The sequence below is a fragment of the Arvicanthis niloticus genome, chromosome 3 (genome assembly GCF_011762505.2).
Source record: "Arvicanthis niloticus isolate mArvNil1 chromosome 3, mArvNil1.pat.X, whole genome shotgun sequence".
NCBI classification, from domain to species: Eukaryota; Metazoa; Chordata; class Mammalia; order Rodentia; family Muridae; genus Arvicanthis; species Arvicanthis niloticus.
The window spans coordinates 17,234,878-17,262,801 of NC_047660.1; the positions used below are offsets into that span (position 1 = coordinate 17,234,878).

Below are 27,924 nucleotides of genomic sequence, written 5' to 3' on the forward strand. Positions count from 1 at the left end.
GGTGAGAAAGCAACTCTTGGTTTCTTAATTCTGTGATTGGAGATGGGAGACTTATTTCTGCCACTTAGATAAACACTTGAGAGTTGTGGCTGATGAAGACCTTCTTCCTCATCCTTACTGGCTTTTAAATTAGTGCTCCCATGGTAAAATGAACCGAGTGATGCACACAGAAAAAAAGTTTGGGTTTAAACTTCACTTGAACAAGTGGCACCTTGAAATCAGAGCTCCTAAGATCTTAGAGGACATTATTATTAACAACCTAAGGCGAGAAGAAGAAAGGATTGGAAGAGAGAGGGGGGAGAGTGAGAGAGGGAAGAAGATGAAGAAGGAGGAGGAGGAAGAGGAGGAGGAGGAGGAAGAGGAGCAACAGTAGTAGTAGCAGCAACAATCCAGCCTAGATAAGTAACTCTGACAATTGCTAAGGATGATAGCAGCTTATTAAAGGAACAGTAGAGGCTGGAGAGAGGGCTCCGTGGTGAAGAACTTGCTCTTGCTGGGGATATGGATTGGGTTCCTAGCACCACAGGGTGGTTCATAACTACTCCTAATTCCAGTTCCAGGGGATCTGACACCGTCTTCTGCACTCTGCAGGCATGATGTAGGCACGTAGTGCACATATACATATGCAGGCAAGACACTTGTAGACATAAAATAAAGATAAGACTTTGAAAAAAAGCAAAACCATTCTATGTGCTACTGTTTACATTACAGAATCCGCTATGCTAAAACTCCACCCTTGGGGATTTCAGCAATGTGAAGCTTTAAAATCTCATTTCTCAGGTATTACAATATCAGTTCACGATTCTAATCACTGTAACTGATAAACTATTAACCAATATATAGCACAAAAGTCACTGAAACTATTTCCATAGAAAAACAAAATTGAATCTGTGGCGACTTAAATATGTATTTAAGAATTCCAATGTGTGTATAAAACTTCTTTCAAATGTCTATTTTCATTTCAAAATTACTAGGGATTTTTTTTTTGTTTTGTTTTTCTTTACATTGTTTCTTTTTTCAATCGGATAAAAAAAAAACGCATGGTTCAGAAAGAAACTAAATAGAAATTCAGATGTGTGCAGCATTGGCTCAAGTGTTTAACACAAATTATTAAAGTTCCACAGAACAAGTACAGTGTGAATTATTCCCATTATATAGACAAAGATTATGAAAGTTGGTGCAATTGAGCTATGTATTGAAGGCTATAATATTATAGATTAAACAGACACCATTCAGATCTAGGTTCAGTTTAAATCAAAAGTAAGCCTAGTTCCTGTAACATGCATGTGGGTCTGGAAGAACGGGGAGCCTGGAAACATCAGAGTCTAGATGTGCCGGACTAATTTAAAAAAAAAAAAAAAAAAACGAACATAAGGTTAAATGTAAGAATAACCACAGAGAACCTCTGCAGATAGGGGAGGGGAGTACACATTAAGTATTGCCAATTAAAAAAAGCATAAAGAGAAAGCTGGAAGCCCCAGGAAGGAACTACCAAGCTAAACACGTAATATAAGCTTGTGCAGGAAATCAACTCCAGCTGTATATAGTTTGTATTCCCAAGGGATCCTGGGATTCCAGTGAGCCTTGTATTGCCACTGAAACCTTTGGTAAATTGAGCTGCAGAAACAGTCTGATGCGATGGGCAACACAAGAGAGCTGAGGAAGCTAGTTGGGAAGTAGAGGGTACCGTCTTGGGAGACTACTGAATCCAGACTACTGAATCCGGTCCTTCGCTGCAAAACTTGTAACCATAGGAAGTACTGCCAAAGACTCTGACCACGGGTATTTCTCTGTTCAGCTTCATAGTTATTTAAACCTTGGTTATTGCAGCCTGTGACGAGTTAGCTGAGGGTCAGTTAGAAGTGTTTCAAGAATTGTTTTAAATATAGGAATATGTATTTAGAGTTACTTTGAGAATAAATCACATAAAGATGATGCAGAATTCTTACTTGTTCCTTAACTATTTGCATCGATTCTATTGCTAGCCCCTCAACCTAGAACTGACCTGAATACTTGCATGTAATTCAAACGGTATAAAGCAAAAAGGAGGAGGGGGATGGAATAGGGAGTTCCAGGGAGGGAAAATGGGGAAAGGGGATAACATCTGAAATGTAAATAAATAAAATATTCAATAAAAGGATAAATAAAAATGATAATTGATAAAAAGAATATTAGGTACAATATGTTGGAGAATGAGCTGGTACAATTTGATAATAGTCCCTTTGTGCATTTTGGTTAATCTGTCTTATGGAATTTAATGACTTAGAACAGAATTATGCAATATCACTGTGATAAATATAAATGCAAATTTGTTTTTCTATTTTATTGCTTTATTTTCTCAATTTATATGGATTTGCCTAATAAAATAATAGAAAAAAATGATAATAAAAAAAGAATTACCTGCTATGGTACAGTATCATGAGGCCCAACTTCAAGACAGTGAATTTTCAGTCTCCAATTATATAAAATTTCTAGTTAGATGATATAATTCTATAAAAATAAAAAACTCTGCTAATAAAAAGTACTTTCTATTTAAAACAAAACAAAAACAGTTTCTTTAATATGAGTTAATATGCTAAAGTTATGCATATACATTCCACAATCAATCAGTGAACATTCTAGGATGGATGGGGACAGGCTCATGATGGCCCGTTTGTAACTGAGGCACTACAACCAGTGATAGCTTCAGGGGCAGAGAAAGTTAGTTTCCTTAAGGATGTAGCTTCTGATAGGTCAATCGCACTCCAACGGTATATGAACAGCAAACACTGAAGCTGATGGGTTATTATTATTTTTATATTAAACTCTCAAAGAATTAATAGAAATATTAATTTAATAACCATGTATCTATGTGGTAAAAACATGTAAAGTTAGTTATTACTCATTTCATAATCCGTAATTGATATAAGGCATGAAACTCAAATTCTAGAGTGATTTTTTTTTTCCTATTTTGTGGAGGGAGAAGGAGCAGCTGACTTAATATCTTGCTCATTCAATAACAACAAACATTTATGATGTGGCACTTTGCAGTTTGTAACTCTCTCATCTATGTTACCAGATTTGAATATTTGAATTTTCATTCTCTCTCTCTCTCTCTGTACACTTGTGAAATAGAGGGCGTACTTGATGGCTGGACTAGATGGTGCCTTTAGCCTTCAAGTGTGGGCTTGTGTCTAAAAACAGCTACGTAAAACTATGGGCAATTGTATTCCATATCCTCTTTCATCATCTGAAAATAGAGCTGACCATCACCATAGACATGTTTTAAAGTGCCAATATAATCCCACGGGAAATCAGTGCATTCCCTGAGGGGAAGCTCTCAAATCTTCCAGTTTGTCACATGTAAGTATGTGGAACCTAGAACAGTAACGGCCATGTCCCTTGATCAGCTGTCATAATCCTGTTACGTGCCTTGATTCTCACTGAGAAGCCAGAAAGACCTGGCTATAATCATACCCCTTTAGATAAACCAAAGTCAAGCCCCAGGGATTTAGGAGACCCACTAGAAAACATATTGCCAGCAAAGGCTAAAGTTACAGCTAAACCCCAGCTTTGTGACCAATTCCAGTTCTTCTTTCACTATGACCTCACCTCACTTAATAAGGTGCAGGGGCTAATGAACTGACTTTCTAAACAAAGCCAAGATGCTTCGGTGAAAGGAATCACACAGAGATTTTATGGAGAGATGGCGAGATTGCCAGACACTTGTATATATACACTTCCGATTGTGCATCTCACAGCAGTGAACAGATTCTAGTTCCTCTGAGTTCTTGACAACACTTGTTGTATTGTATCGTGTCATTCTGTAATGGTTACCTGAAAAAAAATGTGGTTCATGGTGGTTTTGACTTGCATCTTTCAAGTGACACATACTTGGATACCTGAAGACATGGCAGAAGTTTCACAGAAGAAGTGATATGGTGATATTGGGCGGCATCCTTTTATACAGATGAGCCATTTGTATATCTTCTTCTGAGAAATGTCTCTCAAGTCCTTTTTCTCAAGTTTTTCTTTTATTTTTGTTACTGCTAGTAGGATTTCTTCACACACTTTGAATAAAATCATTTATCAGATATATATCTGATTCCGCCTCTATGGTCATTGGCTTGTTGTTCACCATATTTATAAAGTGCAAACAATTTCCATGCTGTTCATCAACAAGATGTGACTTGTATAAACAATGAAATGTTCTTCTCCTAGGAAAGGAAGTCCCATGATATCCTGTAATATGAATGAAACTTGAAGACATTATGCTAACTATTATACGCTATCACACAAGGGCGAATACTGCATGCTTATATTTGAGGTAAGACATTGTTTTAATCTTAGTGTTAAATCTTAGTGCTGTGACAAAACACCATGGCCGAAGCAACCTGGGGAGGAAGGGTTTGTTTGGCTGGCACTTCCAGATCACTGTTCATCACTGAGAGAAGTAAAGACAGGAACTCCAACAAGGCAGGAACCTTAATGCAGGACCTGATGTAGAGACCATGGAAAAGAACTGCTCACTGCCTTGTTCTTCACGACTTGTTCAGTCTGGTTCTTTTAGAACCCAGGACCACCAGCCCAGAGGTGGCCCACCCACAGTGTTCTGGGCCCTTCCCCATCAATCATTAAGAAAATGCCCTGTACACATGTCTACAGCTCAATCATATGTAGGCATGTTCTCAGTTGAGCAGCTTCCTCTCTAACGACTCTAGAGGTTGTCAAGTCGACAAAAAGCCAGCGTAGTTATCTAAAATAATAAAACTCATTAAACTCATCAAATAAGAAGGTAAGAGCTACAGAAATGGCTCAGTGGTTAAGAGCAAAGGCGATTCTTTCAGAGAAGCTTGGATTTGACTACAATCACCCACATAGTAGGTCACAACTGTCTATGACCCCAGTTCCAGGGGATCTGATGCCCTTTTATGGCCTCTGCAGTCACCAGGTATGCAAGTGGTACACAGACATACATGCATACAAAACGAGCATGCACATAATATGAATATTTTTAAAGGGGGAGGAGAAAAAAGAGGAGGAGGAAGGAAAGTAGTGGTGACCACGGCATGGGGAAGCGGTATTGCCATATAATACTTAAAAAGATCCACACTGTGTAGTGTGGAAAAAAATTCTAGACGTTTAGTGCATAATTATTGTAATCAAAATTGCGATTTACACTGATACTACTTGGGAGAAAGACTGGAGCAATGGTTCAGAGATGGAGTGCTTGCCTAAGACGTGAGGGTCTGGGTTCAATCCTTAACTTCAAAAGAGGAAAGAAAGAACAGAAAGGAAAGAAAGGAAAGAAAATATGCCTAAGAGGAGAGATATTACATGCATTTTGAAACTCAATTTTAAAATCTTAAAAACACAAAGAAGGAATGAGAGAACTAAAAATAAAATCTATTTAACATATCAAGTATGGTTATATTTCGATATAATTTTTTTTTCAGATAATTACAATTCTAGTCGTCACTTGGCCAAGTTCCATTCCACTGGTAGGATCTTGGGGAAAGGTTGCCAGCTTGGGTCTACAAGAGACCAGAGGTAGAACCCTGAGCCCCTCCCCTTCACGTGATGGGCAAGGGCTCTCCGGGCTTGTTTTCCCAGTACTTGTCTCTCTCTGTGTGCCCTCCCACAAGCTTTAGTTGCCCTAAATTCACCTCCTTTAAGAGCAGGAAAAGAGCTTGGATGGGTGTTCAGTTCTGACCTTGAAACAAGTTGAGAGGAAAACATCTTTGCTTTCCTTTCCTTTGCTTCGCTTCGCTTTGCTCTTCTTTGCTTTTTCGGCTTGATAGTCAAGGAGCCCTCCGGTCTAGAAGCATATAAACTTGGTTACATTTTCAGCTAAAAGCTGCTGGCTGTTTTCGGAAGTACAGATAGGCTGGGCTGCGAGGCTGAGTGTGGAAAGTCTGATGGGGAAGGTGAAGGCCTGGCAAATGGAACGCATTTTGGTGGCTCTAATGATTTTGGGAAAATCTCTGCAAGGCTGGAACGTTTTGCCACACGTAAGTGGCTACTTCCTTAGCCTCTTCTGCATTCACTGAGAACTTCGTGTAGCTGACCAGAGACTGAAAGAGCTGCAAAACAGCCCCAGTGTGGGTTTGTCAAGAGAGATATTCAATTTAGGTTTTCCAAATGTGTTGCATGTAACAAAAGCCTGTATTTCTTTTCATTTCAAAAGGGATCTGCCTCATTCTGGTTCATTTAATTCTTGGAAACATAGTTTTATATGTCCAGAGAGCCCTTTGAGCCTTTGAGAGTCTTGCAAAGGCTTTCACCCCCCACCTCGCCCCCCTTCTCTGGAAGCAGGAAGTAAGTTCTGCCAAATGCAAATGAGCTGAGTCTCTAACCCGCAAAGTGTCAAAGCACCGAAAGCTACAGCATTTGAGAACGCATGCCTTACACAGCTGACGTTTGGGGTCTGGAAAACTACAGGAAGTCACACCGACCTATTTAAAAGTTTGCCATCTCAGAAACACAAATGTGTCTAGAACTGCCTTAGATTTATATTAGGAAGTCAGAAGCCCTTTCCTTCCTTCCTTTTTTTTTTTTTTTTGTGGTTTCAGAATCCTAGGGGACTTCTTCTGCCTCTGGAGTTGTCCCTGTGGTTTTGGAACCTCACAGTCTCCCTCTTTGAGTCACAAATCCTAATTGGTCTGACATAATGCTGACCAACTGAAAGCTGGCATGGGCCACCGCTGTCCTTCCAAGGGTTAACAGAGCTGGCCCCAGAGGAGCGAGGCAACCACAGAAACAGGATAATAAATGTGACACTCTCAGACTATCACCAGCAAATATTTGAGCTTATCAAATAACGGAGGAAGTAGTTTAGTTACAAATAAACCAATCTCTCATAAAACAAGTTTTCACACAGGGTCATTTCATTGAGCTGGAGACAGCTAGAGGCCACTCTAGGCAGGACTCCCACTCTGTGTACACTTCGGAACAGCCTCTCATGATTAATGGACAGCAAGGGGGGGGGGGGGGGGAGGCTGGGCCCTGGAGCTCGCTGGAGCTGGGCTTCCTATCAGCCAAACAGCCATAAACAGCAGGTCAGGATTACTGCATGGGAAGTGCCTGTCCGCTGGGAACATAGCTGGGTTTGTGCTCACTTCCCCTGCCGCCCGCCTTCTCTCTCACAGCTCGCTCTCTCTCTTTTTTTCTCCCTGTATAGTAGAGAGCATCGTGTCCTAGAAACTATAGTAGATGTCACTGCTTGGCACTCTCTGTGCAAAGAGGACAAGTATGTGGGCGCAGGGAGGGGGTGGGGGGTGGCAGAAAGCTACTCTTAAAGCTACAGAGACTGTGTTGGCCAGGGGCTGGAGGGAGGCTGTTTTTCTGGAGCCTTTGAAATCAGCATGGCCTAGAGCATCTAATTTGGATTCCAGAAAAAACAAAAACAAAAACACAGGCGATGTTTGAGGTTGGGGGGGGAGGGGGGCACAGGGAGCCTCTTGTCTCAAAGAAAAATTCTCATTGAGATTAAGAAGATATAAAAAAAATATCTTGGCATAATTACAGCAATTCAACAAGAAAAAAAAAAAGCCTGAGAAGCTTCAAGAGTTTTGGGTTGTGAGTGTTCATTTCTGGTAAAATAGAAATATGTCCATTTCTGAATTTTAATTTGTAAAAACTTTGTTTCATTTTCCTACAGGATAATTAAAAAATGTGAATTAGATGACACATAGGAATAGAAGTATAAAAATAGAAACATTCAGGCACCGCCATTCAGAGCAGGCATTTAATATGTTTTCTACCCATCTTCCCAAAATCTGTTAAAAATAGAGTGTTGAGACCTTCCCCATATGGAGAATTTTGTACTATCTTTGGTCAGATTCTAGCATAGTCATGGCCCTATGGTGTTAGCCAATGTTTTTTTGCATATATAATTTTAGAGTTGAAAAATACTAATTTTTGCAACTTAAATCTCCGTCGGGAAGCTTTAGAGCCCCTGTCTATTCCTGCTACAGAGCAGTGTTTGCTCGCTTTGCTTTTCAGGTGTGTTCATTTACCCCAAGTCTATGTGATATGTTTTTAATAAAACTTGGAGAGAAAAAGGCAGAGCTATTATCCTCATAGCTATCTCATTAGCTTTCATATTTAAGACAAACGCTCTGGTGATTGCATTTTCCACGGAGCTGGGAGAGATTCAGAGCCATCTCTTGGCTTTATGATGTACTTAACTCTGGTAATGCTCCTTCCAAGTTCACAAGCCCTGCCTGATACAGTCACGGTCCTTTAAGCGTGCTGGAATGACACTTGCACTCCCCCGTTCCCCTATGTGCCATTTGTGATACCTGCATTTAGATGCACGTTGTTTACAGTGGGCATCTGGAACTACTTTTCGTGACCATATGTTTTCTGAGGCCTGCACATGGGTCTGTTTTCAAATCATTGTACCCCTGAGTCAGCATTCACTACACACAGTAATTCCACTGTATCTTACCAACTGTGTTTCTGCTGTTCTCTTACTTAACCCAGACAAAAAGTTACGTTGGGAATGTGCAAAGAAACAAGAAACATAACCCTTTTATACCTTCTGGAGTACTGTGATGATACTGCCCGCTAAGGGTTAAAGCTGTAGCAGGGTGTGTGGGCGGAGCTAAGCTGTCTGCGGCTGAAGCCTGGGGCAAAGCCCTATTTCCAACTGGAGTTCCTTCAGCACTGACTGCTCCTGTCTGGCTGGGAAGCAGTGGACTAAACTTCTCCCTTTTCTCTTAGGTCTTTTCTACTCCAGTTGCTCAACATGTTAACTGCACTTAACAATAAATTGCGGTACTACAAAAATAGTCAAAGAGAGAATTTTAAATGTTCTTACCACCAAGGAATGATAAACATGCAAGATGGATGGATATTCAAATTAGACCAAAATGTATATCCAAAACATCACTATATATATACACATACATACATATACGGATGTATATGAATATGCAATTACTTGTCAATGAAAAATAAAAATCAAAATTAAAAAATTTTCTTGAAAGTAACTTTTGATCATTTTCATTTTTTTTTTTTGATCATTTTAAAGACTTGTGTCAAAGGGACGAAATAAGTTCCTTTTAAGAGTCGTATCCAGATAGATCTAAACTATTTTCCTGTCCCTATAAAGATGTCATTTAGAACGCTTTGGGTGTTCAAAGCTGGTGCTTTTGTGTGAGATCTAAATTGCATGTTCCTGGGCTTCTAAACTTTACTAGGGGCTTCTTGAAAAGGTACATCTCAACCATGGAGAGGGTGGATACCAATTATAAATTAGTGCATTTTAGCTTGCCGTCTTAGAGATTTTCTTTAGGTGAATGAAAACTCTTTAAACAAGTCTGTGAGAGAAAACAACTATTTAAACTATAGACATGAGAAAATAATAATTCATTTACTTTGTCTTTCTTGTTACCTTCAAAGCATTTTCAGATATGCAATAAAAAAGACTTACACTGACTAAGTACTGGGTGAAGATGTACTAAACATTTGTAGAGAATGCCGGGCACACTGGCCTTCATGAATATTTAAAGTGTCCCACCTGCAGCTCAGGGCTGCATGTGGCCAAGGGCAGGCTAGAATGCAGTCCAAAACAAAACCACAAACTGACTTGAAACATCGAGGTTGCTTATGTGTATGATTTTTAAAAACTTTCTGTGTGTGTTCTTGTGTATGGATATGCATGTACACTTGTGGGTACTTCTGCTACATGTGTGTGCATATACGTGTGGAGACCAAAGATTGTCCTTGGGTGTCTTCCCTGGCCACTCTGCATATTACACTGTGAGGCAGGGTCTCTCTCTTGAACCCAGAGCTTGACTATCGGGTCAGACAGTTGCTCTAGGGATTACTTGTCTTTCTTCCTGTATGCTAGGATTAGAGGTGGGCCACAGTGCCCGCCTGGCATTTATATTGGTACTGAGGACCCAGATTCTACTACTCATACGTGTGCAACAAGTACTTTATCCAATGAGCCATTTTCCAAGTAGCCCAATAGTTTTGTTCGATTTTTGCTCTTTTTAAGAAAAAAATATTACTTGATTGGATACCTAGTCTTAGGTATGAACTTTGTAGGTGGCAACAATGTTGCAATGTCAAAAGCTGTCACCCTTGCCACAAAAATAGTCCATTAAGTAGAACTAGCACAGGTCTCTGAAGGAATTAAAAAGGTGTCTGGTGAAATTGAGGATGCAATCCTTTACATGATCCCATTTCTCTAAAGTCTCCCAATGAACATTGTGTTAAAACAGGCAAAGGATGTATCAGTAAGGGAATCCACAATGGGCAGACGAATGCACCCTCCCATTGGATTGGACCCACTGACTTCTTGAACTTTCAGGAATGGTGGAGCTAACTGATTGCCTTTTACATACTGTTCTGAATCACCAACCAAACCCTGGGATAACCAGGGGTCAGCCATAACTCTGTTTGGTTTCAAGTCAGAGTTGCATCCGTTCCTGACTACCTTATTTCTTTCTAGAATTGATATTAAAAATAAATGCCTGCTTATATTTCTTGAATTAACCCCTGGAGACCAATTAAGCTAATATCTCCAGGGATTGAAGCACACCATCAGAACTGATGGAAATCTCTCTGGGTTAATTAGAATGTGTAGGTGCCCTTGAGGGTGACTTTGGTAGCAGCAAGGCAAGGTCAAGTTGCCATTATCATATGGTGGCAAGCAGTTTTCACTCCAAGGCCTCCCAGCTAAGTCAGTGGCACATGGCTTTCCACTTCTCCTCACTTAAAACCATGGAGTTTTAAGCTTGGAAGGAAATTTTATCTACAGAAAGATGTAGTGTTCACTTATTAATTTTCTTTCAAGATGTTGATTGTGATAGGAGCACAAGTGGAGATATTCCAGAACATCACAAAATAAGCATTGTATTTAGCCCACATTTGTGTTCTGATATTTGGGCGGAGGGGTGAACACAGGAGTTCGCAAATGTAATCTTATGCTGAATCATGTTTCATAGGGTGAAACTCCACACTATGTTGGAAGATGTTCAGAATCATTCAGGACTTTCACTTGCTTGACACAGGTGGCACTCCCCTTTCCGTTATGACAACCAAATCCAGACAAAAGAACATCACAGTGTCCCAGACATTTCTTTAAAAGGGAGAGGTAGCAAGAGACAAAAGTAGGCAAACAGTAATCCTGGAGGTTAATCCATTAGAGTCAAAACCGCTGTCAAGAGAAGTAAAATTTCCAGTCTAGTCATCCTTGACAGCTGCTTCCTCTTGAAAAGCTTTTCTTTCTTATCGTGACTGTCACTGGTTTTAAGGAATGCAACTGTCTGTAACTCAAGAAAAGTGAGGTGTCAAATTAGGAGTTGTTTAGAGCTCCGGGTACGGCCTGGAAAAAAGACACGAAGATGAGTGGAATTACCACAAGCTTTAGGTTTTGTAATCGCTCACGAACTCTTTTTCATTCCTCTTTGCTTGCCCTGTTTTCAGATGCCAGGCTTGTGTATGGTTCAGACTAATCCAGCTTTAGTCCATTCCGTGATTAATCCCTTTAGAAAAGATGATTAAAGTCAATCTGTGTATAATATCCCGCAAAGGTGAATGGAATCTTGAGACTATACGAAGACAGTGTCTTTTCAGTGCTGATGGTCTCTCTCTTGGGCTACTAAAATTATGAATAAAAAAATCTAACACAATCGTTAAAAAAAATTATCCAGATCAGGTACAATGTAATGGAATATGGAAATGTGGATGTTGAAGGCACTTTGGGAAGTCGACTGGTTCAAATGCAGTTAAGGCCCTCAGTAAAATCATAGTTGGAGAAGCCACGATTTTTATTGTTAACTTGGAAACTGCTATCTAGTGTTTGAGGTTGAACACTTGGACTTTGGAGGTATACGCCCTGATGCTCAAATTCATTCTTTCAGTTAGCAGCTTTCTATGCACAGGCAGATTACTGATATTTCTGTGACTAATGATGTCCTGCCAAGCGTGTCTCTCATTGGGATACTGTAGAGATCCAACGTCTCCCACTATTTGAAGGAGTTTAAATGAGCTTTCAAACTGTGTGAAAAAATATTAACATATAACTTGGTTTTGAATAATTCAAAGCTTTAGGAATTAAACAAATAAAAACTACCTTTCCCAAGTAGCCTACAGGAATCTCTAGGCTTTCAGTAAGATCTCCAACAGCAAGGACAAAAAAGAACTATTCCCCAGTGACAAAGAATTTGTTTCTTGGGGGTGTCACCCGATCTATGCCTTTGCCTTCTATGTTAATTACATCATTTCTTACATATGCTCACCAGGTTTAAACAAAAAGATGTGAAAACAAAAAAACAAACAAACAGAGTCCCTAATGTATATTAGGTGCTTAACTGGGAACTAAAAGGAATTTTTGACATGGAGGACTTGGTCTGTGTGGACAGAGCAGCCCCCACCTGAGAGCACAAGTTCAACCCTGCTAGAGAAGAACAACATTGCTCTGATATTTAGCCTTAGTTTTTCAGCAAAGGAAATATGGTTGGCCCCAATGTGTGCTGTGTGTATCTATCTATGGCTTTCAGAATCTATTTGGCTATGTACTTTCTTTGGTTGTTAACAATAGGAGGCATGACTCCAACAGACCCCCAAAGAGCACATGCAACATAATCCTTTCGTTAGTGTCTTAGGGTTTCTATTGCTGCGAAGAGACACTGAGACCAAGGCAGCTTTTATAAAGGACAACATTTAATTGGGGATGACTTACTCGATCTGAGGTTTAGTCCATTTTAATCATGTCAGGAAGCTTGGTAGTGTCTAGGCAGGCATGGCGCTGGAGATGGAGCTGAGAGGTTTACTTCTTGTTCCAAAGGCAAACAGGAGAAGACTGACTTCCAGGAAGCTAGGTGGAGGGTCTCAAAACTCACCACTACAGTGGCACACTTTTTTTTTTAACAAGGCCACACCTATTCCCACAAGGCCATACCTCCTACTAGTGTCACTCTGGACCAAGCATATTCAAACCACCACAGGCAGGAATATTTTCCTAACTAATGTCTACAGACCAGGTAGTTTAAAGAACAAAACAAGTTTTTCTGTTTTCTGGGGCAGGAAGTCTAAAACAAGACATAGGTTGTTTTTTCATGAGGTCTTCCCTCCTTCTCTCACATCGTCTCATGGACTTTCTCCTTCTGCTTGAAATCCTAGCTCCTGCCTTTCTCTTTGTAGGGACACTATTTTTTCTTGGGTTAAGGGACCTATCTTTATCACCTTAAAGATCCCATCTCTAAACACAATCACATCTTGGATTAGGGCTCTAAAATGTAACTTTTGGAGATGTATTTCAGTGTATAACAATGATTTAGAAAAGACCATTTCTCATGGCATAAGACTTAGAAATCAGTTAAGATTGGATCTATCTGATCTCTAGTTAAGCCTAATCCTAAATACTTAAGTGAACTTGTACTGAAGCATGATGGGACAGAGAATAGAAACTCTTCCCCTCAATCTATTCATTGGAAATAACTTAAAGAACAGGGCACAGTGGTGTATTCCTTTAAACCCAGCACTTGGTAGGCAGAAGCAGGTTAGTCCCTGTGAGTTTGAGTCCAACCTGATCTATATACTATATAGTACTTTTCAGGACAGCCATAGCTACATAGCAAAATCCTATATTGAAAACAAAAATACAGAAAGACAGCTAGGAAGGAAGGAAGGAAGACTCTCTACAGTATACAGAATCCATAATAAATATATCACCAGGCTGTTGTTGAAACTGTTGTTCATTACAAGGCACTGATTGTCTATTATTTAAATATTCATTTAGGTAGATTAGTGATTAAAATTACATGCATATACATGATATTAATAAAGATTTTATTATTACTAATTTGTAAAGGTTTCAAAAATTTATATGCATTAGCTTGTGGTAATAACCTTCTAATTTAACTTGCTGACCAGACTTACTTACTTACAGAAAGCCATTCCACAGCTTTTCTTTTTAAAACATTTTCATGAGTGTTTTTGTTCGTCTGCAGGGAGAAAAAGGCAACTCGTCTTCATTATACTGGGGAAGACCTCCTCTGTGCAGGCTCTTACCTGTACGAAGGAGGTCTTTCCTCAAATAGAATACAATGTCAGGTAAGCATTAAATAAAAAGATAGAAAAGCAGACTTAAAATTAATTCAAATAGAAATGGATACTAAAAGAAACTCATGTGTAAAAGTTAAATTCCTGTACAAGTTCTTTACTCTTTGCAAATATATTTTTCTTCAATCCATAATTGATACTGTCACCTTGGAAACAGTCCTTAGCTGCATTACTGGAAGTTATGTGCAGTTTAAACTTAAACTATAACAGTATGTTGCCTCTTTTTATTATCACTAGTCTGTACTGCTAGTGATGAAACACTGCTTATCTGTCTGTGACACTGAAGGCTGAATATGATAAGAAGATGCTTCAAGTAGGAAACATGCATAGGTACTTGTCAGTAGAGAGTAATACACTGACTTCTGAGATGTTGGTCGTTGGTTTCTTGGGTAATTTCATGTAGTACTACATCAAAATGAGACAAAGTTAGCCCCATAGCTTGACAAGTGTCTCCTGGAAATTCTCTATTCTCTTGTGGTGAGACTTGAAGGTGAGCAGCGGAAATAAAATATTTTCCCACAGGATGTTTTAACACTACTGTTGGCAAGTACTTACAAACGAGGTTAAAGGAAACTGTTCTAACACCCTTTTTCCACAACTCTTTTCCTCTTATAATCAGAGTGTATGAAAGAAACTGTCTTAGGATCTCAGAAATGAGAAAGTGAAATAGACTCTGTTCTCTGAAAGATTCACAAGTCACCAAGGGACATCAAAGTTGACTTCCTTACCAAGCATAGCATGATATGAGAGATGGGCAAACTACTCCTGGATGTCCCAGCCTTCATCTCAGCCCAACAACAGCATCTACAATGGAACAAACTTCCGAAGCTCCTCGGGGATGCAGAGTTGTGAAGAAGGGAAGAAGACATTCAACTTCTGTCTCTGTTAATGGAAACATTATTTTTTGCCACCCAGAGGCCATTGCTTGTAGATACAAAGAGAATCAATTTCCTGCTTCTGTCTCAGGAAGAGATTTAAACGTATGGATGGATGTTGACACCATTATAATCAAACCTAGATTTTGGGAAAGAGGAAGATGACCCCAGGAACCTCTTCTCATCCATGACTGACTGGTGAGAGGCTTACATAGACCCACTGCAGGCAGCCACAGCGGCTGTGAGCTTATGACTATATTAGCCATGCTAAGCTCAGGATACAGCACCTCATAGCCTTTCTCTATATCTCCAGGCTCTTACATGCTTCTGTCCCATCTTCCACATGTCTCTGAACCTCTGAAGAGTGCTACCAATACTCCCCTTAGGACTAAACAGTAACTACTCCTTATTCCAAATCTTGAGCTTTTTGCTCTTGATCTAATTTAGAATAGTAATTTGAAGATATGAATGGAATTTTATTTCTGTCTTGGGAACATTGTGCCTCTAAAATTAAAACGGATACCAAAAATTAATTAAAAGTAGCTTTTATTGGACTTTAAACAACACAGAATTAGGATCTGAATTGCATGCAGTTTCATTTTAAGAACCATAAAAATAAAACGCATGTGATCTCGCTGTTTCTGCCTGCAGTTATGATAAAATGTAAGAAAGAGTTGAGAATAATTTAGTGTCATTTAGACACACAAAATTTCATGTGCTCGTGGTGTATGATTGGCACACTTACATCAAAACATTTCTTACTGTGTCAAGGGATTGTTTTGGAATATTATAAGAAAAAAAATCAGTCAAGTATCTATGAACACTGAACATCTATGATTACCCACCGTTCTTCCAAAGTCACAAAACACTTTACATGTGCATTTAGTTTGATCATTTTATTCCTTCTTCTGTTGCTATTTATAGCATCCTAGTTCCCCTAAACATTTTGAGAGAATGGTATTTACTCCAACAACTTATAATGCCCATAACACCTCCTTTAGAAATTAATAAGTGAGAGTGACAACCTGATCTTCATGTCAGTTTTCCAGAATTATCACCAACAAACTCACAATATCAGGGCACAGATCTTAGAAACCAAATTCTGTGTATGTGGAAGTCCAAAAGAATGACATACAGTCTTGCCCTAGGAGGGAGAGCATGTGACTTCAAAGCCACCAGCAGAGCTTTTGCTTTATCTGGGATCAAGGATCCTGTGTGGATAAAAGGCAAAGGAAGTCATTCACCTTGAACAAAAATATTTTCCTAAAATAGAGTCTTACAATCTAAAGCTTCTTTAATTCCTTGGGTTTTGCCCTATGAAATCATTTTCCTTGAAGTTAAGTCATTTCAAATCCCATAATAACAATTCGGGGGAGAGCTAGATTGCCACAGAAAACATAAGAGTATGGTGGAGTTCTAAGTCTAGCATTAAGGAGATTTGACCTGGTTAGGAAATCCATTCATGAAAGCAGTGTGGTTAAAGTTGGTGGGCCTGTCGCCATCTTGCTGAAGGAGCTAAAAGCACACAGGGAGAGTGGCTTTCAACAGTTTTATGTTGTTGTAACTGGGGACCAGCAGCTGTCATACCTGGTTTACTTTAGCTGAAGCAAGCTTTTCACATGTGCAAATCTCATGTTTCTGTTTGTATGTTTGTCTTTAGAAAGGAAAGCAGAGACTGTGGGAGAAAGCATCAAAACTGTTCTACATACCCATTTCTTAGGGGGCGGGGAAAATCCTGTAATAGAATAGAGTGGGACTCAGTTGCTGATCTATGTCATTGCTACAGACTTTCTTACTGAACTGACCTTTTCTCATTCTTTGCCTCAGACTCCACAGCTCTAACAGGAATTGTGGTTTCTGTGAGGCAAAGAAGAAGAAGAAAAAAAAAAGAGATAAAAAATGTAAATATATCTACAAATGTAAAACTTCAGAATTTCAAAATGTGATAAGATATTTTGTCACCCTATAGGTTTGATTTGATTTATTTTAAAACCTTCACCATTCTCTTGATAGTAGCTGACAGATCCATTCCTATTCCCATATGCTTTCTGCTATTTTAAAAGAAACAGTACACAATTGCCTCAGAGAAGCACCATGTGTTTCCCAAGTGTGGATCTGAAAACTATCCATCTGGCCATGCTGGCATCTTTCTGAATTGTATGTGACTGAAAAAAATGTATTCAACATTTTGAGACTCTTTGGCTAGATAAAGATGAGAATAAGACGACTTCCCTCCCTCTAGTTATTGAAAATCAAATCTGGTCCTATAGCTTAGAGTTCATTGCCCAACTGGATGGTCCCCAGGCACCTGCCAGGACACCCACCACTTCCCTAGTGAATCCCTGTGCAACCCAGTCTCTAAACTCTGTTTATACTGGTTTGATTAAAGCTTTGTTTTAAGGTTGCTTCTCCTATGATCTGTAAGATCCTAAAATGGAGACCAATAACCCATAATGCAATTTAATTCTACAAAGTGTTACACAGTGTTACAGAGACTAACCTAGGAGCAGCAGAGACATCCCCAGTAAGAAGAAAGTGAGTTTATTCTGTAGTCTCAGTGGGAAGATAGAAACTGAACCAACAATCAAGATGCAAAGATGATGCTGGTGAGGAGAGAAGGTAGCAAGTAATGTCTGAAAATTCATGCCGACAAAACCAGGTTTGGAAATTCGAAGTACCTTAAATTTTGTTGGTCTTATATAACATAAATATTCAAAAATAATTTTCTAGATTGTTGCAATTATTGTACAATTTTTTTAGAGCTTCAAAAATGCATGTATTTATTTATGCGTGTGTTGGCATGAGTGTGCAAGGGCAGATATGTGTAGGTCAGAAGCAAACTTGTGGGTACAGGCCATCAGGCTTGGCAGCAAGTGCCTTTACCCACTGAGCTATCTTGTCATCTTGTTGGCCCCACTGTGTATATTCTTATGACAGTAATACTCACTTATTAGAGAGTAATCCCTAAATTATGGGCTCGGCATAATGCTATGAATTTTCCCTCCCCAACTTCTCTCCGATATCACTTATTCTCTTTATACAGTTATTTGTCCTTCTATACCCATTATTTCATCACAACAAAACATTGCTTGAGTTAATCCTACAAATAAAAGCTTTTTTCCCTTAAAATTCCTTTAGAAATAGATAATTATAATAAATAGTATAGCTTCAAGCAGGTTACATCAAACCACTAATCAAATAGCACTAACAATGTCATGGTTTACTGAGAGATTTAGATATTTTTCCAGAAAATATTAAGAACAGAGTACTTTTCCATATGTTGGCCATGTTAAAGATACAAAGTCCAAGATCAAGGTGACACAGACTAAATGTGTGGTGACTATACTCTTGATGTTTACAGGTTGTCATCTTCTTGTTGCATCCTCACTCTGGAAGCAGAAAGAGAAATAAATTCTCATGTGTTTTTGCAAGGATTATAATCATATTCATGGAACCCCACCCTTTTAACCTAATGACCTTTTGAAGGTCCCACCTTCTAACCTATCACATTCAGGAAAAAATGAGGTTAAATTGTTTTCAACATTTGAATTTTGGAGGGATACAAATATTCATCCCATACCAGAATGCATAACTAGTTAAAAATGCATAATGGTTAAAAGAATAAATCAGTTTAGAAAAAAAGAAAAATCACTGCATATGATATTCTAGACAAATTATCATAGACTTTGGTTCACTGATGACAGCTCATTTTAGTTATGTATTCTGTGAGATACTTCTATCATGGCATCTACTAGAAGTCAAAGTCCCAGGGAACCAGAACCCATCTCTACTTCTCTATAACCTCATCACAGTACCTTAGTGACTCCCTTTTCTTATTCAGTATCCAATAACTTACTGGTACAGACATTAAGCCATGGGGTTATTTTCTGCAATCTGAACTGGCTCCTGTAATGGAAATATTTTTATCTAAACTAGAACTGAGTTGGAGCACTGACTGACCTATGGACTAGGGAAGCTTTTAAAAACATGGATTTCAGGCACTTTTTGGAGAAGCTGGTATTTCCCTAGAACCCTGTTTGTAGGAGGAAACTGAGTATTCATAAGCAGAGATGAAAGAAAAGGGGGTGTTGTTACAGACTCAGCCCCGGGACCAGCTTGAAAGATGTGTTGGAAGGGAGAAAAAAAGAGTGATAAAAATACCAGCTAGAAAGCAGTGTTATTGAAACAATGTTTTTCTTTCTTGCCAAACGACATGTTTACTTTTTAAAAGGTTTTTTTTTTTTTTTCCCCATGTTGTATTTAAGAAATAAATTTGAAATCCAAATTATTGCCTAACAACGTAGAGTGTAGTTGACACTCTGTCCAGTTTGGAGAAAGCTCTGCTCAAGGTTGCATGATTCAAATTCGTGTAAGGAGAAATCCTTGACAGTCTCCTACTTTGTCATGCCCAGGCTGAGGGCAGATGACTCACTGTATGAATTCAAGTTAAATCACTTAACCTTTTTCTCTTATTCAACCCATCTGGGGAGCTGAATCCAAGCGCTTCACTATGGAACAGATGGTGTGCCAAAGCTAAATTTTCCCAGATTAAAAAAGAGGAAAAATGTGTTATAAGCTCTGAAAGAACCAAATATGGAAAAAGACCAAGGATTAAAAGGAAAAGAGCTATAAATTGGATCAGACCTTTCCCCTTGTTTAAAAAAAAATAATGTAATGCTTAAAAAATAAGTTGTGTGAGATGATTTGGAGACAAAGTTAGAAGAATGTTTCATAAACTCCATATGTGCATAGGTGGCCATGAAGGACAGCATCAACGGTGAGGGCATTCTCTGTGCTGGCTCCATTCACCAATATGTCTCATGAAACAGAGTCATACAGAGGTGTCCTTTGATTATTTGCTTGATAACTCTGAAATTGAGGACTTGTAAAAAACCTACTTCTTAAGAACGTTTATGAAACTACCTAAATTGCAGCTTAACAAAATTTAACACTAGCTGACAGATTAAAATTATTCTAATATGTTCTAGGATAAACGTGATTCCTAGCTGTCCTTGAAAAAAAAAAAAAAAACTCGTATTCATTGCTTTAAGGAAAGACACAGTATTGGCCTTGCTAAGTTGGTATTATTTTAATCTTACTGTGTATAAAAGTGTTTTATGCATTTATATCTCTCATATTTTATGGAAAAAGAAATGTCCTATGGTCATAGATAAAACAAACATTTGGATGAACACAGTTGGACATAATAGGAAAAGCCTGTACCTTTTTGTTTTCTGACTGGTTCTGATAAGTATACAGGAAGTTAGCTTAGCATTTAAAAGATGCAGTTTATGGGTGAGGGTTGGAACTGAAACTCGAGAGAGTCACATTATAGACTTCCAGATGCCACACATAAAAATACAGACAGGACTTTGGTCTAGGTTAGTACTCCGAAGGCTTCACTCCAGTAGAGGCAACAGATCCCTCCCTACCAATGCAAACTTCCTTTAGTTGATTTTCAAAATCATATTAAGTATTAAAATAAAAGTATGGGCATTTTTTTTTTCTGAAATAACCACTTTATTATTGAGCTTGGCTCACACTCCTGATATGAGGAACCCCAGATGAGGCATAGATAAGTGGATAAGAAGAAACAAAAAGCAAGAAACAAACACTGCTTTTCTTAAGCAGAGTTTCATGTGTCCTTTATTCTAATTTCCTTCTGAGAAAGCAGAACACAGAAATTGATCAGAATTATGGCTTTTAATGCCAATGGCAATGAACATCCAGATAACAGTAAATATTCAACGTAACATAGCCCTTGTTCAATATGGCGGATATATTCTTGGGATGTGTCTACTGCTGTGGAGAGACTCCATGACCAAAGCAATCCTAACAAAAGAAAGCATTCAATTAGAGGCTCGGTTACAGTTTTAGAGAGTTAAGACATGATCCTTATGCCAGGGATCACGGTGGCAAGCAAGACACTGGGACAGTAGCTGGGAACTACATCCTGAGAGAAAGCAAGACTGAGTCTAGCATGAGCTTTTGGGCTATTGAAGCCCATCCCCCCATGATACACTTCTCCAACAGGCCACACCTCCTAATCCTTATAATCCTTACAAACAGTTCTACTCCCTGGTGACCAGGCATTCAAATGTATGAGCCTATGGGGGAACATTCTTATATAAAACCCTCACAGAATGTTTATGTAAATAAGCCTGATAGAAACTAATTAAATGTCCCTTGATACTTCCTAACTAATGTGTGTAAGCATGCCCATATATACACACTTTTTTTTTATAGATTCAAATTTCATCTTTACTGCTCACTAAATTTCACTACAAACAATTGGTATGCCAAATTAAACTGCTTGAGACTTTTTTTTTTTTTTTCTTTTTTGGTATTTGGTTAGGATACACGGAACTTGAATATTAATTTCAAAGGACCCTTTTCAGACAGGCCTCCTAGGGATTTTATTTGCTCTTTGGCCTGTGTGAGTTTGTCAGAGGAAAGCTAGATTCTGAGTCAAATCTTTCAACAGGATTCTGAAGGCAAATCCAGAACAGTGCAAGAGCATCTTACTCACACTGGTGCATCAAATCCGAATATATGTGAGACGGTGTGATGTGACCACGGATAGAGAGATGTCAGTTCTCTTAGATGATACAGTTCAGTATTTCCTTTACTACTTAGAGCACTATGTCTTCATAAAGTGCTTTGATCTTCAACCCAAAATATAAATTCCTTAGTAATTTATGCTGAAACCGTTCCCCCCGCACCCCCCTCCCCAAACTTCTTTTTTTCCTGAACTTAACCTAAGGATGGCATGATATTGGCTTCCATGTGGGTTGGGACTCACTTCCAATCCCATCCCAATACAGTCGATGACCAGAAGTAGCTAAGTAGTCAGCTTTTCTTAAGTACACTGCATTCCCATGGAATACACGTTAAGATAATTTTCATATAAACACTTTCAAAATCTTACTCTCAGTCTAGCACAAAAGCATTCTTTCTGTTGTGCTGACGAGTAACATAAAAAAGCCTACCTGAATCTTACAGAGCTGCAACTCAAAAGTGGGCACAATATGCACATATGCACATATGCTCCAAGCGTCACCTGTTTCACGGTCGCTCAAAATAGTTGTGCCTTAGTGATTATACCTCTCCAAATAGGTGATAAGCTGGAAAGGAAAAGGAGACATTTCCATTTGAATGCATTTTCTAGCTTGTGTCATAGCTCAGATGTGTTATGGTGTCCTTTAAACATTTTGGTGGTTCTTTTAGATAAGCAATTGTCCCTTTTTGTAGCTATCAGAGCAATTTTAGGGAGTATAGTCAGAAAAAAGCTAAAGAAAAAAAATTTTTTTTAAAAAATTTATTTTCAATGTTCAGTTTCCTTTAATGACTCCCATCTCCCTTGAAGGGTAGGTGCAGGCAGCTAGGCGACTGGCAAGACGTGTCACTTGAAGATCTTGCCTTGATTGACGCTTTGCTCTTGTGCTGGAAGGCCCCCTCCCAGGAAAAGTCCTCTCGAACCAGGGTCTGGGTCTCCTCTCCTCGCTACTAGGATCCAGTTTCCACCGTGTATAAGACTCATAGCCCACCTGCCAATCTGGACTCAGCGGAAAAGCAAGCTCTTGGCCCCGGAAGACCCAAACGCCAGAAATGGAGCTGCTGTTGTTGGTTCCAAAGAAGATAACTAGCAAAGGCATTCTTCCTCAGTTTGTCCAATCGCTGGAACATTCCAGTGATGAGGTTGCAACTCATCAAGGTCTAGGTGAGTTCCTCAGGGAAGCATACCACAGGGACTGGCCGTCTCTGTCAAAGTGCTCCCAAAAATATAGCAGTGCCACAGCGAGAGTGTCCTCATTGGAGTACTTACGCGTAAACTCATCCAACACGAGGGTACTCCTGGGCAGTGAGCAGAAGGGTCCAAGGATCCTTCTTGGCCTTGGGCTCAGCAGCCAATGCCTGCTCACACTCATCCATCTCTTCCTCAGGAGCTAGGGCAGCCGCCTTTCTTTCCTCTTTCCGCTCAGCCTGGGGCTTCTGTTTCTCTTCTCGTGAACCCTTTTCTGTCTTTGGTGTATCCTTTTTAGGCTGGGTCTCCGCAAACTTCTTAGTAACAAACTGTGCCATCTTCTCACTCGGCTTCACCTCCCCCAAGATTGCCCTGTATTGGGGCTGGTTAATGCAGGGAAGGAACTATCGGTTGGTGTTGGGGAAGGCCTGGTGAAAAGAAGGCTCCAAGGCCTGTTTATAGAGCCACAACAGGGTGCAGACAACTGTGATGTCAGCCAGTGTCACTCGCTCACCCACCAGAAAAGTCCATGTCTTCAAGAGAGTGTCCAGCAGCCCCAGGATTCGCTTCACCTCCTCTTTTGCATTTTCAGTGGCCTGTTTGTTGTGGTGCACAATGCCCAAGGTGAGGAACACTCAGCTGCTAGCTGGAGGAATGATGTCACTGTCAGCAACGCTCACCTACTGCACCACCTGAGTGAGCTGCTGCCTCTGGCGTTCTTCCCCGCAGCTCCTCATAGCTTACATAATAGGCGATGGGATGGCTCTCAAACACCCAGAACCCGTCATCACCCTCAAATGCTGGAACCTTGCTGGCAGGAAATTTTCGGAGAAATTCAGGGGTGCAGTTGGTTTGGCCAAAGTGTGAGTAGTGCAGAGAACACAGGGACCTGAGCCCCACTGTACTGAGCAGCGATAAGGGCCTTAAAGGCCCTCCAGTTTTCAGGGTATGTGTACAGCGTCCCAGCTGTCATGGTGATTCCACAGAGAAAGCGTTGTGTGTGTGTGTTTAAATTTATCTTCTATTTTCTTAGTACTATGGTAGCTTTTACATCATTTTTGCATTCAATCTTTCAACCTGTACTAGGGGTCAGTTGTACTGGCTAGTTTTGTGTGTCAACTTGACACACGCTGAACTTATCACAGAGAAGGGAGCCTCCCTTGAGGAAATGCTTCCATGAGATCCAGCTGTAAGGCATTTTCTCAATTAGTGACCAAGAGTGGGAGGGCCCGCCGGGCAGTGGTGGCGCATGCCTTTAATCCCAGCACTTGGGAGGCAGAGGCAGGTGGATTTCTGAGTTCGAGGCCAGCCTGGTCTACAGAGTGAGTTCCAGGACAGCCAGAGCTACACAGAGAAACCCTGTCTCGAAAAACAAAACAAAACAAACAAACAAACAAAAAGAGTGGGAGGGCCCATTGTGGGTGGTACCATCCCTGGGCTGGTAGTCCTGGGTTCTATAAGAAAGCAAGCTGAGAAAGCCAGGAGAAGCAAGCCAGTAAGTAACATCCCTCATGGCCTCTGCATCGGCTTGTGCCTCCAGGTTCTTACCCTGTGTAAGTTCCTGTCCTGACTTCCTTTGGTGATGAACAGCAACGTGTAAGTGTAAGCTGAATAAATCCTTTCTTCCCCAACTTGCTTCTTGGTCGTTTTGTGCAGGAATACAAACCCTTACTAAGACAGATATATACTTAATTTTCTTTTTTGTTTATGGGCTTTATTATGTCACTTTAATATAGATGTATTACTGTACTGGGCTGTATTTATTCCATCTCCCAGCACATGCTCCCTGTCCTCTTCTGGTTGGTTCCATTCCTACACAGGTAACATCGTTTGCTGCCTACATGTCACATGTACTCCATTACCGTCTTTTCCCCACCTCTCTTTTCTCTACCTCTCTTTTGATGTCTTCCTACTTCCTCATGGAGCCCTTTCTACTTCTGTGAGCTACACACAGAAATAAGTACATGCATGCATGCATACATACATACAAACATATATATATATACATACACACATACATACAAACATACATATATACATATATACATACATACATAATTTTAAATCTAGGTTCTCCCAAGTGTGGTTTGTCTTTGCTTGCCTAAATTATTTCTAATTCTGTCAATTTTCCTGAAAATGCTATTATTTAATTTTTTTAAATGATTGAACAAAATTTCCTTGTCTATCTGTGATGTATTTTCTATGTCTATTCATCTGTTGATGGACATTTCTTGATGTTATAAGCCATGGAGCAATAAAGATAAATGAGTGAATATCTCTGTGACATGTTAACTAAGTCTTTCAGGTGTAAATCCCAGATGGTATAGAAGGGTCATGTATCAATTACATTGTTCTGCTCTTTGAGAAGCATCCACACTCATCTCCACAGTGGCTGAATGAGTTTCCATTCCTACCAGCAGTAAATAAGAGTCCCTCTTCCACCACATACTTGTCCGCATCTGTAAGCACTTGTCTTGGATACTGGGCTTCTGACTGAGGTGTCCCAAAATCTCCTTTTCTCCATTAATTAAATTAATCAGCTTTACATCCAGATCACAACGTCCTTTCCCTCTACCCTTCCCTCCCCCCTCCCTTTGTCCTCAGAGAAGGGGAGGCCTCAAGGATATCAACCCACGTAGGCCTTTCAAGTTGCAGTAGGACTAGGTGTGTGCCACCCCAGCTTGACAACAGGTAGATTTTTTTTTTTAAAGCAAACTGAGGTACAAAAAGCTTCAATTATATATCCAAAGTCAAATCTTTATATATAAAATATAACATCCCTGAGTTTTCTACCGTCTGTCTTCTGCCACTGAGAGAATGGACAGCAAGACCAAACCTGAACACTCAAGCTTCTTAAGAACAACTGTCTCCTTTCTGTAAATCTGAAGATGGTCCCCAGTGCGCTAAAGACTTCAATATCCTTTCTCTATTCCTGAAAGCTTCTCAGAGAGAGCTGGAACTCCCAGGAGTGGTACTTAGGAGCTAAGAAGTTATAATTTTTTTTTTACAATTAGAAGGATTTCTCTATGTTACTAGACAGGTGTTTTCCCCGACTCTGCTGCAGTAAGATGGATGTTTGAGATAACTGACCTGTCTATCAATTTGTTTTATAGATGAAAAAGGAATAAGACACCTAGAGATGTTAAACAACAGAGAGCACAGGCTGAAACTTTTAACTTTAATCTAGTTTAAATTTCCCTAGTAGGAAAATCAGTTTTGTTAGGTGGCGTTTTCCAGCAGTGTCTGATTAAGTACTTTTGGTTTTGATTTTTAAATAACATTTGTTTTTAGGTCAACATGAACACCTCTATAGCACTGTTCTCTATTTTAAGCATGAAGAATTCTTTAAAAAGCCCTCGACATTCCCTACTTCCCTGAACCCTTTATTATCTGACCAATGAGAATTAGGCCACATGGTATCTAACAAACCAAAACTGGCCTTGTCTCTACCCTTCCCTGAGTCTGGCTGCAAGGATCCCAAGTCTGTTACAAACACATGAAGCTTTGTAACCACTAAGGGTCTTAAATTTCCACAATTTTGTGCTCACTTTTACAAAGATGGAGGGCAAAGTTCTGATCCACTGTTCCTTTACTTCATGATTAAAGCACGATGCTTATTTGTGGTATAAGTATTGTGTTCACTTTAGAAAGTTCATTGTAGTATCTTTACAGAGTTCCAAAAATACCACTAGCAGTCCATCTGTTTTTCACTACGCACCTATGAGAATAGTTTTTTTTAAAAAGTACTGACAGTACCGGAGCTGGCAAGGATGTAGAAAAACAGATCCCTCATAAATTATTGTTCAGACTGTAAAGTGGTAGAGCCATTCTACAAGCTTGGCAGTGTCTGAGAAATCAAACATGTGTTTCAAGCACATGACCCAGCAATCACGCTTCTGGATTTTTATTCCAGATATAAAAATTTATGTTCAACCAAAAGCTTGTAGATAATGTTCATAATGGTTTTTGTTAGAGCCCCCAGTCTAAGATAGCTTATTCCAAATGCTCTTCACAAGAAAAGGATGAACACACCTTTGTAACATGTACTGTAAAATGCTACTCAGCTGTAAAGGAGAAGAACAAACTGCAGATGTGTGGAGCTCAAGGTCTTGAAATAAAAAGAGTAGATCCAAATCAAAATATTTTCTATCATATTATTTTTGAGCTGATAAATCTAAGCGATGGAGGAAAGATTAGTGGGCCTCAGGCTTTGAAGAACGTAGACAGAAGCTACAAGTGTCCCAAGATGGTGCTCCATTTTGACAGAATATCTCTGCATGTATGCTAAATGCTTTCTATAAAGCTACCAATGGAGAGCAGGTTTCTCAGAACATGTGCTAGTGCAATAAAGTTAAATTCTAAGGTACATACCCCATTCCTATCATTGAGTGTCTTTGATGGAGTACCACCATGTCTATTTAACTTACTATGACGGTCATGAAAGAATAAAAGCCAACCAACCAACCATCCAACAAACAAAAAAACAAAAAAACAAAACCCCATTCCATAAGTGGGATACATTTCAAAGATATTTAGAAACCACTTCGAGGTTGGTGCTTCCCATTCAACCATAGAATGCAGGCCAGTATTGCACCTAAAAGACACCAGCGGCCCTTGTAAAACTAAAATGCTTCTATATATATGCCCCATAAGCTGAATCGCTGAAAAAGATAACAATTATCTCTCCATTGCTTTGTTGTATTTGCATCTACATAGACTAGACTTCACCACAAATCCAGTTTTGTTCATAAGTTGGTACTGACTTTTTTTATGTTAAATCATCTTACTTTGAAACAATTACATATTCTGTATCTGATAACTTATGAATCTCAAAAAAACATTGTATCTATTGTATTTATAGGAAGGCAACCACATGCTATGTGAAGCATACATATTATCTTGATTAATTTTGTTGCACCAGTAAGATCAAGTTTATTTTTACCTCCTTTGAAGATGTGCCCAAAGCAATCTTGACTCTCATGACTATAGCAATCAAAATATAGTTGATATGTGATTTAATAAGAGTAATAATGAGTTCGGAAATCAATTAGCTGTGCAACGAGCAATACATCTTTGCAAATCTCCTCTAATTCTTGGTTTCCTTGCTTGTGAAAGTGCATCACTACTACACAGCCACCAATATTTGAACATGTAGTTGTTTTAGAATGTGGTGCTTAAATACAGAGAACAAAGGTCTGCAATGGGTTTCCAAGATCTTTTAATAAACTTCCATATTGTTTTGAA

General features: G+C 39.4%; 1 pseudogene; it reads right to left on the minus strand.

The window, feature by feature from the left end:
* Positions 1-22,259: 22,259 nt before the first annotated feature.
* LOC117705953 (elongation factor 1-gamma pseudogene) lies at positions 22,260-23,653 on the minus strand (annotated as a pseudogene).
* Positions 23,654-27,924: the final 4,271 nt, after the last annotated feature.